The 13,458-nt window shown below is 36.7% G+C and overlaps 1 long non-coding RNA gene across 1 annotated transcript; it reads left to right on the forward strand.

Annotated features, from left to right (window-relative positions):
• Window positions 1-5,206: 5,206 nt before the first annotated feature.
• LOC112794408 (uncharacterized) lies at window positions 5,207-5,899 on the forward strand. The gene is made up of 2 exons (XR_003198853.2): window positions 5,207-5,476; window positions 5,591-5,899. It is a non-coding gene; the product is annotated as an uncharacterized lncRNA (long non-coding RNA).
• Window positions 5,900-13,458: the final 7,559 nt, after the last annotated feature.

Here is a 13,458-nt window from a genome sequence, read left to right on the forward strand (position 1 = left end):
TAAACTATCTTTTAAAATTTAGGAACACATTATACTCACCATAATGATATTTTTCATCTAATTTTTTTTCTTTATCTTTAAATTTAAAACTCCTAAAAAGATGCAACTTGCTTATGGTTTTTTTTTTCTTTAGCATTATTAAAATTCTTCCAACTATATTAATGTTAAGTAGCTGAGAATAATGAATGACGGTGTCGAGAAAGAATTTCATCATGCAAACATTAGGCTCCAATAAAAAATAAAGAATTAAGGTTCATATATATTTTTTTTTGGGCAATGCTAGCGAGCCATTAATTTTTGTGATTGCTAGCCATTAAATAGCCATCAATAATGATTTAATGGTGTAAGATTGGTGTGAGATTTCATCCATTAGTTTACCTTCCTCTGCTCGCTACATACCGGACAAAATTCAATGAAATTGTTGGCCTTTAGACTTTTTTTTTTTTTGTACACGGTTCATATTATTTTCAATTGATGCTAAATATACGTTAGGTTAACAACACGTGCTAATGTAAAAAAAAAAATTTGTCAGTCATATTTAGTTAATTTTGTACACAAGATTAAACTTATGTAAGTATATCAGAAATTATGATCTTCGTTACTTTGACAGAACATCAATCTTTTATAGATCCTTTTGATACTTTAGTCTAAAGAAAATTAGTCTCTCTTGATAACCCGCCTTTTGGTCTCTTACTTTCTTTGAAAAAGAAAATATTTTGCCATTAATGAAATTTGTACCCACAACCATTGATTATGCAGCTAATAGCCTTACCTTACCATCCTGCCAATATTATAACATTTATTCTTTTTAAACTAAAATATAAATAAAATATATTTCAACTAAATTAATTTATTACGAGACAGGAAGAATTTGTTGTCCTGTGTGCATTTCAGGGGATATGTGAGTGGGGATGTCCTCAGATTCCCTCTTCCTAGTTCCTATTTTGTCTTTCCGTCGATTGGGTTGCCACTATGAGAATCTTTTGTAAGAGCTGTATTAGTGGCCTTCGTTATCATCTATGGTTGTCTTTCTGTTCCCATTATAGGTGTTTTAGTCCTCCTTAGCTTGTTAATTATTGTAGCTAATTTGTCTCAATGCACTGCGGTATTTTAATATTTGTTTTTCAATTTCCTTGTGTCTTAGTTAAAAAGAAAATGGAATTAGAAAATCAAAACAAAATACGACAGAAAATCATATGGAATAAAATAAAAAAGGATTTATAGCCAAATGAGTCTGTAGAAGATAAGACAATCTTCAATTTATCTCTCAAATTTTTTTTCAATTAAATTAATTTTTTAAAAATTAAGAATTAATTATATTTGTCTTTAGTCATTTTATTAATAATTTTTTTTAAAGATTAATGTGGTAAAACATTAATTGATAACATATATAATACCTGATATAAACTTAACCAATTAATTTTGTTTTGTCTCTACTTTTTTTTCTTTCTTTTCTATTTAGTCAAAAAAAAATATAATACATGCTATGTCTAATTAGATATTGACTAAATATGTTTATAAATATTTATTAATTTAGTCATTTTTTCTAATTATAAAAATCTTATTCCCAATATAATTTAGTGACTAAATCGATAGATTTTTGTAAATATATTTAATCAGCGTTCAATTAAATATGTTATGTGTCATATATGCTATCAGTTAATATTTCATAATTTATATCATCAATCGATGACGAAAATTGTAAGTGAAATAACTGAAAAATAGATATAATTAATTCGTAATCTTTGAATGATCAATTTAATTAAAAACATCAATTTAAAAAATATCTTATTTTTTAAAGACTAATTTAATTATTAATCCAAATAAAAAATGAGCTGCATTATTTCTTACTCTATTTACGTGCATTAAAAAATTGGCTATTAGAAACCAGATTAATTGGTGTTTGTTAGTTCTACTTGCTATGAAGGGATTGGCTCTTCAATTTAAAGGAGTAGATATTTTTTTTTTTTGAAACGGAGAGCTCAACACAATAAGTGGAGCAAAAGTACAGATAAAAACCATAAGACAAAAAAATAAGCTATACGAAGTAAAAAACTTGATCCCCCTATCATCTTCGGTAGTACCATCAATAACAGAAGGGATCTACTCCTATCCACTCCTTATAGTTCACGAATGACTGGTAAATGATATCATCAACTCCTTTTCCTTCATTCTGAAAAATTCGTCTATTCTGTTCTAGCCAAATATTCCAGATAATCGTACAGAAGCATACCATCCACCTCTTATGTTCTTGCTTACTGGTTGATAACTCAGTTCAGCTTTGAAAATGTTCCTTTAGCGTTTCCGGACATGACCAATGCCTTCCAACAAAAGACAGCGACCAAATCTGCCAAGAAAATCCGCAACCAAGAAACAAGTGGTAACCAGATTCAACACCTTTATTACACAAGACACAGGCAACATCTTCCTGGTTAATCACTCCCAGTCTACTCAGCCTCTCCTTCGTATTGACCCTTCCAGTCAAGACGAACCAGATGAACAATTCAACTCTAGGCGGGACTAGACCCTTCCATACCGTCCTAGTAAAGCTGTAACTCGTTATAACCTCCGGAAGCATTTCCACCTACATCACCTGCACGAAGGAGTTAGTAGAAAAATACCATGTTTATCAAATTTTCACACAACCTTATCCTCTCTGTCATAAACAAGATTAACCAGTCTTAATGTGTCATGCAACTAGTTCACTAAGTCCAACTCCCATTGGAAAAGTTGTCGCCTCCATTAGAAGTTCCATCTCCACTCTAACCCGTCCCAGAACCCACAATCCCCTATGACGGATCCTCTTTGGTTTGAAACTGAGAAGAGTCTCGGGAAAAGATCTTTTAGGGTCCCACCACGCAGCCATACATCCTCCCAAAACCGAGTTCCTCTCCCATCGCCAATCTCCATAGACAACCCATTAATCATCTTCTGTCTTACTTGTTGATCCTTGAACTGCAGTTGGCAGATATCCTTCCATGGCCCCCCAGGTAGGTAACACCTGAGCTGACAATATCACATTGGGGTTGAGATTGTTACACGAGCTTACCACCTTCTTCCATAAGGGGCAATCCTCCTTGAAAAAGCGCCACCACCACTTAAAGAGAAAGGCTGTGTTACACACCACGGCATCCCCAACACCTAACCCTCCTAACTTTTTAGGAGCCCGCACCACCTCCCACTTAACCATTGCCATACCAAACCTACCATCCTCCTTACTCTATAGAAACCTTCTCTGTAGGAAAATCAGTTTCTCTGCAACTGCCTTTGGCATTTTATATAAACTCAAGTAATAGACCGGCAGGCTGTTCAAAACAGATTTAATAAGCACTAGCTTACCGGCTTTATTGAGAACCCGAGCCTTCCACATACTCAGCTTCTGCTCCACTTTGTCTATAATGGGCTTCCAAGTCCTCACCAATCTCGGGTTCACTCCAAGTTGGATCCCCAAATATTTCACCGGAAGGGTTGCTACCTGGCATCCCAGCACTCCAGACATACAATGTACCCACTGAACATCACAATTAATAGGAATCAGGCTAGACTTGTCAAAATTAATAGACAACCCTGACATAAGCTCAAAACAACACAATAGCCTCTTGTAATTCTTTATAGTTTCTTCCTCCGGAGGACAGAACAGAACAGTATCATCCGCAAACTGAAGATGTGACAGCTCGATATGATCTCTACCCACCAATAACGGTGAGATACGCCCATTTCTCACCGCCTCCCCGAACATCCTATGTAGAACGTCAGCAACAAGAACAAATAGAAATGGAGAGAACGAATCCCCCTGTCGCAACCCTCTTTCCATCTTAAACGGCTTAGATGGCGATTCGTTTATCAATACTGACATAGAACTCGTAGTTACACACTCCCTAATCCAGCTCCTCCATCTTTGTCCGAAGCCCATCTTTAACAGCACAAGTTCTACAAAACTCCACCTGACTCTATCATATGCTTTCTGGAAGTCTATCTTTATAATTACCCCTTCCTTCTTCGTCATTTTCATCCATTGAACAGTTTCGCAAGCGATAAGAGCCCCATCATGAATCTTCCGTCCTTTTACAAAAGCACTCTGAGTCTCACCTACCAGTCGTGGCATGATTGCTCGCATCCTCCTAACCAGCATTTTCGAGATGACTTTATACACACAACCTACCATACTGATTGGTCTTAGGTCTTTAATTTCCTTCGCGCCAGTGAACTTAGGGGCCAATGCCATCCAAGTGAGATTCGCATCCGCCGGCAGCTTGGACGTCAAGAAAACATTCATCACCGCCGCCGTAAAATCAGAGCCACGTTCAGCCCAACACCTCTTTATAAAGTTCATATTGTATTCATCACTTCCTGGTGCCTTGCACGATTCACAATCCCACACTGCCTCTTTAATCTCCTTAGGGATCGGTTGCACCTCTAATCTGCCTCACCAATCTTTATAAAGGAGTAGATATTTACTATTTTCTTACCATTCTTTTTTAGACATTCTCAAATATTTTAACTATTTTTAGTACTAGTGTTATTTTCCTTTTTATTCTTTATTTCAAAAGTTGGTTATAATTAAATTTTGTTAGAAAATTTCATATTATTATAGCTAGTTCTACTTGTAATTTTATTTATATCAGTGATTACCCGCTTGCTTTTTATTAAAAGAATTTACAATATAAATAAAAAATAATCCACTAGCTCGCTTACTGTCCATGTTTGGTAGTTACGCACATTATTTTAATACCGGAGAGATTTGATTAATATAAATCTAATCTTTTTATAGTCACCAAAAAAAAAAAAATCTAACCTTCTATATTAAATATATTTTCAGTAAGTCACAAAAAAAATATTTTTTCAATATATATAATCCAACTTAATTATAATTGGATAACTAAATTACGTCTTATTATTTGTGTTTTAATTTTTAAAAATATTATGAAAAAGGTGAAAACTTATGTGTAATTAACTTAATGTGAAGTTGATAGTTGAGAGTTGTTAAATAATTTGATAAATTTGATTAAATTGTCATCTAACAGCTCTTATTTATTAACTTCGCATAAAATTAATCGTATCTGAATTTTTTATAAAAAAAAACACATTGAATTAAAAAAAGTTATATATTAAATATATTTAAACTTAAATTTTTATATTATTATATTTTTAACGTGCTTGCAATATGAAAAGAATGGATTTAAAAATATAAAAAATGAATACTTGATTAACAAAAATGATTTATTCACAGGTCCTGTAAGGTCAACCGTTGGTATAGCCTGGATAACTTAAAGACCAATACATTATAAGGATGAGCGTTCACATCTTATGACGAGATCCAACACGGGCCACTATATTCATACTCTTATCTTCAACAGACACACACTGCGAGGGAGAGAGTGATAATGGATCCCCCTGCTGTACAATCCATTGATGTTTCCAGCACCAAGAAGAGCGTGGATGAGAAGTGCTTCGATAACAGGTGCATCAATGACTGGTGAGCAGAGTAGTTACTATGGTAATTTTGGTAATTATTCTTTTTTTTTTTTTTTGAACTTATTAATTTGTTATGCATCTGATTTGAGTTCTCTTTAATTAATTATATATGCAGTTGCACTGTCTGCTTAGACGCTACTGTGGGTTGCTTTGTTGGCCTCTGCGGTGCGTTATGTTGTAGTGACAACTGTTGTTAATTAGTATGGTTCTTGATTAAGGTATCAAGTTTCAGTTATTGCCACTATTATCTGTTGTTAGCAGAGTAAGAGACAGTATGTTAATGTGAAAATGGGTATAGATTGTATAGAAGAACCCTTCCCCCAACCGCACACCATTGTATATTGGGGTACCGGTGGAACTTTTGTATGATGAGAATTTTGGATCAATGAAGAAAAAGCTGGGTTATCCAGCGGTTGATTTGGAATTTTGTATAACCACATTTTCCTCTTTTCTCTATCTTCTAAGTTCTAACAAGGTGTCAAGGTTCGATTTCATTCCTTCCAAGATGTAAAAGGCTATATTAACTGGAGCCTGTATTAACAGACAAAGAAGGTCAAGTGTCTCTTTGGAATTATGTTATGAGCTGCTTTTTAAAATAGAGCAACTATATCCTTTAAAAATGGTCTTTTATTCAATTTTTAGAGAAAAAAATAAATAAATAACTTTACTGATTTTTTTAACAATTAAAACGTAAAAGTGGATATTCAAATTAATTAAATAATAATAAATTTTTACAAAAACTGAATTTTAAAGGATAAATAGTATTTTTCTTTTTAAACGTAATAGTATTTTTCTTTTTTAAAAAACAAGTTTGCTTCTAATAAATAAAAGTAACAAAGATAATGTTTGATGAAATAAGTTTTTAAAATCTAAAATAACTATAATAAAAATAAATTATGATATTTATTAATATATATACTTTGAATAAAAACATAAATTATATTATAATACAAGGAGATGCTATTGTCATGTCCTATTTAATTAACTTTGCTTTAAAATTATTAAAATATCCTTAATTAATATATGAGAGAGAAATTTTTAGGCTAAAAAATTTTGATATGGAATCAAAATGAATGATATACTTTAATATGGTAATTTTTTGTGTTTTTTAAAATTATAGGAGCACACAAATTGGAAGGTTCGATATGTGTTTACAAAGTTGAAAAAAATTCAGAGTACAGAAATCGGAGGGTCCGATTTGTGTTAAAAAATTGAAAAAATTCAGAGTACACAACTCGGACCATGCGAGTTCTTTGGTGAAGAAATTTTGCTTCACAAATCGCATGGTCCGATTTGCAGCTGATGGAATTTGAAATCTGAAACGTGGAATTCGGACTCTCCATTTTTCTTGTTCTGGGTAATTTTATTTTACATTTTGAGGAACACAACTCGCAGGGTCCAAGTTCTGCTTCCTCTGATCCCACAACGAGGTGAAGCACCCCTCCTCCCCATACGCAAGTCCGACAATTCCTTTGCTTCCATATTCAAATTAAATTTCCAAAGTTTTAACGTCACAACCTTATTTGAAAAATTATACTAACTAATACTAAATACTACTTGTTCTTGTCCGGATACCGGTGTCGAGCTGTACGTTGGTTTCCTATCGGTTGAGATAAGGCCGGCGATCTAAGTTGGTTGGGTTGTATCCTCAAGAATCTGGACCCGAACGTGGTACCTGTAAAAAGGATTCCGACGCCCAAGTCAGTAGAGTAAAAGATTGAATAAAAGTGGATGAGAATGAATGAGGTTTCGGTAAGTATAATAGGTTTCTTTTTTTTCTGTGTGTGGTGTAATTCCTCGTCTGGCTTTATAACGTAATTTGCTCGCTTAGTGGTCCGTTAGTCTCCGTGATTCTTGTTTGTTGTAGTCCGAGATTGAATGGGAAGATTTGAATCCAAGATCTGCGGGACGGAATTTGTTTGAATTGAGCCGTTGAGCCGAGGTATTTGTTCGGTCTTATCTGACTTTATGGAGGTGCAGTACACAGCCCCCAAGCTTGACTTGGTGTCTTTGCAGTAAGTTGAGCTTATTGTTGTATTTTTATACCTCGGCGTAGTAAGATATCTTAAAGCCCCCAAGCTCAACGCGCGTGTCAAGCTTGGATTTTTAGAAAAATGTTTGTTTGTTTTTTATGAGAAACTGAAAGTAAAAATAAAATTGATTTGAATTTAAGGTGATGTTTTACCTTGTAAATTGGGCTGTAATAAATTGCTTGCTTTTACTATATTAGAATCGAACCGTTTTGCATTTGGGTGCGTGTTTGTTGTTGTTTCCACTTCCCACTAAGATAGTGGATTTGCAATTAAACATGTATTCATAACGGAACGTAATTTCAGTTTGCAAAAAAAAAGTGTGGTTAGTTCCCAGGAGTCATGTCTTCCAGAGGTTAATTTTCTGTCTCTTAGTTTCTTCTGTTCTGTTTTATTTCTTCCCTTCTTACTGATCCTCAAAAGAAAAAGTGGTTAGTCAAAAAGAGAAAGAGAAGATTAAGGTAGTCGAAGTAAATAAGGATAACCCTTATCATTGGGTTCACGATGATGTGAAGACTCGTGCCTCTTCATTTTGCGATCCTAAGTCTATTCGTTCTCTGGGTATTGAAGGGTTTGTTATTAGGGCTGGGTCAAATGTTCGTGTTGAGCTACTCCCCTGTTCTAGTGAGGAACGGGTTTGTGAGAGGCGGAGAGATTGGAGCTATTTTTATATGTATGTTCCTTGTTTTACTGAATTGCATGTGCGTTTACCTTTCTCAGACTTTGAGTGTAGGATTTTGACCCAGTTGAACCGTGCCCCATCGAAGTTGCATCCAAACTCGTGGGCCTTCTTGCGAGCCTTCAAGGTTATGATGAATTTTCTTGACTTTCCCCCTTCGTTGAATGTTTTCTTTTCTCTGTTTCAATCTAAAGGGGTTCGCAAAGGGTTGTGAGTCTGTTTGAGTAGTTTTCCTGGTCGCTCTCTATTTTTTCTGTATAAGTCTTCTTTTAAAAAATTCAAGTCAATGTTTGTCAAAGTTCGGTCGTTGGAATCTGTATATCCATTTTATCTGGATGATGAGATGATAGAGAAATTTCCTTTGTTTTGGTGTTCGGAGCCTTTACGAATTCTAGAGGCTGATGAGAGGAATGAGGAAGAAGATTGTCTACTAGAGTATCTTATTGAGAATTTTGATGAGGGGGAATGTTTGTGTATTCCCGACCTGTTAAAATTTGAGGCGGAAAATGACGTGAATGGGCTGGAATTGTATATAGGTAACTGGAACTTTTGTGTTTATGTTTTCTTTGCCTTCGTATTTGCTAACCTCAGATTTCTTTGTTGTAGGTAGTAAGTTGCCAAATCTGAATTCGGCTAAGTTCCAAGCTTATTTGAAGAAGAAAACTGAAAAAGGTGGTAGCGTTTCTAGTCTGGTGAAGGATACGGATGATGATGCTGCTTTTTCTGCTGCCCAGGCTCCCCCTTCCCTAAAAAGGAGGAGGACTGAATCCAATAAATCATTGGAGGTGATTTCTGAGAGTGATCAGAATCCTACTGCGAAGTTTGTATTTGAGCGGCAGCGCCGTATGCATGGTTTTCTACCTGGTGCTAGTTCGCATTCATTGTGGAGCGACCAATCCCCCCCCCTCTCCGCCCAAGCTTGCAGATTGCGTTTCTCAGTATCCTGGCGACATGGTTCTCACTCGTCGGGTAGGGCTTGAGGGGATGGGAAAATTCATCCAGGTATCCTTTTTGCCGATTTTCCTTTCGCTCTTGTTTAGTTTGTATAGTTATATTAAGATCTGTGATTATGCAGATTGTTGCTTCTCGGTTACTGTGCATTGGTCGCACAACCGAGATTTTGAATTCTGAGCAACAGGTTATGATTGAGAAAGCTGCGTCTTGTGAACGTTTGTTGAAAGAATAGGAAAAGGTTGTTGTCGATGTGACTGCTAGGATGAAGGAGAAAGAAGATGAAGTGGTGGATCTGAATGAGCAAATCAAATTGATGAAAAACGAAAAGGAAGATGAGGTGGGGCGTCTTCAGGAGCAAATCAGAGTACTCCAGGCTGATTTTAAGAAAAATGATAAAGTTAAAGGTGAAATGACTGCTCGTCTGAATGAGCTTGAGGAGGAAAAGATGGACATGTTCATTGTCGGGTTTCACCGTGCTGTCAGCCAAGTTTCATTGTTTTCCCCAGACTTTGATGTCGGGAAGCTTAATGTGGCAAAAATTGTTATTGACGGTCACCTTGCTGATGATGAAGGTGTTGAAGATCAGGCTGAAAGTGTTCCTCCTCCTTGATAAAGGATTTTTATGTTGTTTTTGTAATTCTCCGTTTTAATCGAAGTGTTTTGGACTTTACTTCCGACTTGTTGTTGTCGGCTTTTGACTTGTGGATATTTGTGCTAACCTTTGTATGCTAGTTTTTTTGTTAATAGATATTTCTTGCTTGCTCAATTGTCGCGTCCGACCTTATAAGGTCGGTTTGTTATTTTTTGTTATCAATTCGCGAGGCTTGTTTAATTGATATGCGTTCCGTGTTGTTTTTTGTTATATGCATGGATAGGTTGAAAATGATATTTATTGATCTGTTTTGACATATGAGGTGGTCGGCCTCGTTAAAACCCGTCCGAGTAAAACCCTCTTTAGGGAAAAACCTTGTGATCAGGAAAAAGAGTACCTGGCCAGCTCATATTTGTATTGAAAAAAAAATCAACTGTAGTATATTTTTAGTGATGAAATGTTCCAAGTGTTGGGAGGGGAGTTCCTTCCAATGTTTCCAGGCAGTATGCTCCCTTTCCGATAACTTTAGAAATTCAAAAAGGTCCTTCCCAATACGCAGCTAACTTCCCCTGTCTTGGTGGTTTCTGGACTTCTTCCATCTGTCACGGGACTAAGTCTCCTTCTTGTAGTATTCTCGGTCTTACTCTTTTGTTATACTGCTTCCATATCGTCGCTTGCATTGCTTGCTGTCTTAGTTCGTCTAGGTTGCATTCTTCGTCAATTAGGTCGACTTCGGTTGCTCTATCTTCCGAGTTGTCTCTTTCATTGAAGTATTCGGTTCTACTGGATCCTTGGCTGATTTCGACTGGTATCATACATTCTGCGCCGTATACTAGTCGGAATGGACTTTTATTTGTCGTTGTGTGAGTTGTTGTGTTATAGCTCCATAGTACTTCTGGTATGAGCTCGGTCCATCGTCCCTTAGCATCTGTTAATTTCTTTTTTAATGCCTACAAGATGACTTTGTTAGTTGCCTCTACGAGCCCGTTTGTTTGTGGGTGCTCAACAAAGGAAAAATGGTGTTTGATATGCAGGTCTGTGAGATATGATGCAATTTTTTTATCTGTGAATTGCATATCATTATCAGATACAACTTCTCTAGGTAAACCGAATCTGCATATGATTGACTTCCAAATAAAATTTTGTACCTTTTCGGTCGTGATCTTTGCAAGAGGTTGTGCTTCCACCCATTTCTTGAAATAATCGATAGCTACTAGTAAAAATTTTACCTGTCCTGTAGAGACTGGGAATGGTCCGAGTATATCCATTCCCCATTTGTGGAAAGGCCAGCTGATGGTTGATGTATGTAGTAGTTCGGCTGGGTTGTGGATGAATGGCGCGCATTTTTGGCACACGTCACAGTTTTGTACTTTGTTTCTGCAATCTTTTCTCATCGTTGGCCAGTAATAACTAGCTTGTAGTATTCTCATAACTAGGCTTCTACTTCCAGTGTGGTTTTCACAGACTCTGTCATGTAACTCATTCATGGTGGTTTCTGCTTCTGTTGGCCCAAGACATTTCAAAAGAGGTCTGGAAATCCCTTGTTTGTATAGTTCGGCTCCCAGTAGAGTATACTGGGTTGCCTTGTATCTAAACGCCATTGGTTTCTCACCTTCTGGTATCTCTCCGTTTCTTAAGTATGCGACGAATACTTTTTTGCCAATCTTCTTCCTCCTGTGAGATACTAAAACCAGATTTTGTATCTAAGCTAGTTTCTGTTAGTGTAATATGGTGGAGCTTGTCTGTTTGTTCAGTTATCCTATGTGTGGCTACTTTTGATAAAATGTCGGCTCTGTGGTTTTGATATCTAGGTATGTGTAGTATTTCAAAATTTTGAAAAAACTTTATTAGGGCTTTGACCGAGTTTAAATATCTTTCTAAGAGTGTATCTCGTACCTGAAATTGGCCGTTTACCTGTTGTACCACAAGTAGTGAGTCACAGTGTACGATTAGGTTGGAGATCCCTACTTCCTTAGCCAGTTGTAGGCCTGCCAGTAAAGCTTCATATTCGGCTTGGTTGTTTGTCGCTTGAAAGAGGAATTTGATCGAATGCTCGACCTGGACCCCTTCATCGTCCTTTAGGACGATTCCTGCTCCGCATTGGTTTTCGTTTGATGCTCCATCTACATATAATTCCGATACTTTGGGATGCTCTTCTTTGTCTGTGAATTCTGTCACAAAGTCGGCTAGTGCTTGAGCTTTGGGTGATCCTCTTGATTGGTATGATATGTCGAATTCAGAGAGCTCAATTGCCCATTTTGTCATTCGCCCTGCTAAGTCTGGTTTTGATAGTATTTGTCGTAGGGGGTGACCCGTGCGTACTATGATCGGCTGTGTCTGGAAGTAATGCATCAGGCGCCGAGCAGTAATCACCAAACCGAATGCTAGTTTTTCTATTGTTGGATATCTTAGTTCGGCATCTTCTAAGACTTTTCTTACAAAGTATACTGGGTGTTGTTCTTTCCCTGTTTCTGTTACAAGTACAGAACTGATAGTGTTAGCTGAAATTGAAAGGAACAGTAGTAGTAGTTTACCTTGTTTTGGTTTCTGCAATATGGGCAGTGATCCCAAGATTTGCTTGAATTCAGAAAATGCTTTATCGCAATCATTCGTCCATATGAACTTTTATGATTTTTTGATGGTTTTGAAGAAATGATAGGATCTTGTTGCTACGGCTGGTAAGAATCTTGATAAGGCGGCTAGGCACCCTGTTAATCGTTGTACTTCTTTAATCGTCTTTGGTGATTGCATGTTTAAGATAGCTTGGCACTTATCCGGATTGGCCTCTATGCCTCGGTTTGTTGACAAAAATCCGAGGAACTTTCCTTTCTGTACTCCAAATACACATTTTTCCGGGTTTCACCTCATGTTATGTGTTCGGAGTTGTTGGAAAAATTCTTTTAAGTCAGCCTCGTGCTGTTCTTCTGAGCTGGACTTGACGACCATGTCATCAACATATATTTCAATGTTTCTTCCGATTTGTTCTTTGAATATTTTTTCCATTAGTCTCTGATAAGTGACACCTGCATTTTTTAGTCCGAAAGACATTACTTTATAACAAAAGTTACCTTAGTCGGTTATGAATGTTGTCTTGTTCTCGTCATTTAGGTGCATTTGGATCTGACTGTATCCAGAGTAGGCGTCCATAAAGCTCAGCACTTTGTAACCTGAGGTTCCATCTACAAGTCTGTCAATGTTCGGCAATGGGTACAAGTCTTTTGGGCAGGCCTTGTTTAGATCTGTGAAATCCACACACATCCGGCATTTTCCTGAGTTTTTTCTGACCATAACCACGTTTGCTAACCATGAAGAAAATCGGACTTCTCTGATGAAACCCGCATCGAGTAGTTTTTGTGTTTCTATTGCTGCTGCACTTCTTTTTTCAGTTCCCAGATTGCGTTTTTTCTGTCTTACAGGTTGGGCATTGGGGTTGACTGCCAGTTTGTGGCAGATAAAGTTTGGATCGATCCCTGGCATGTCAGCCGGGGTCTAGGCAAATAAGTCGGCATTAGCTTTCAAGATGCTCTTCATATGTTACTTTGTTTCTGCAGAAAAAGCTGATCTGATGTTAGTATATTGATTTTCTCTATTTAAATCTACCTTTTTGAGATCGTTCGTTGGAGAAGGACGATTGTGATCGTCCCTAGGGTCCATTTTGGTCAGGCGCGGTATATGCTCCGAATTGTACACTGAACTAATCCTCGGAATGGCTTCCTTCTCGACCTTTT

Source organism: Arachis hypogaea, chromosome 4 (genome assembly GCF_003086295.3).
Source record: "Arachis hypogaea cultivar Tifrunner chromosome 4, arahy.Tifrunner.gnm2.J5K5, whole genome shotgun sequence".
NCBI classification, from domain to species: Eukaryota; Viridiplantae; Streptophyta; class Magnoliopsida; order Fabales; family Fabaceae; genus Arachis; species Arachis hypogaea.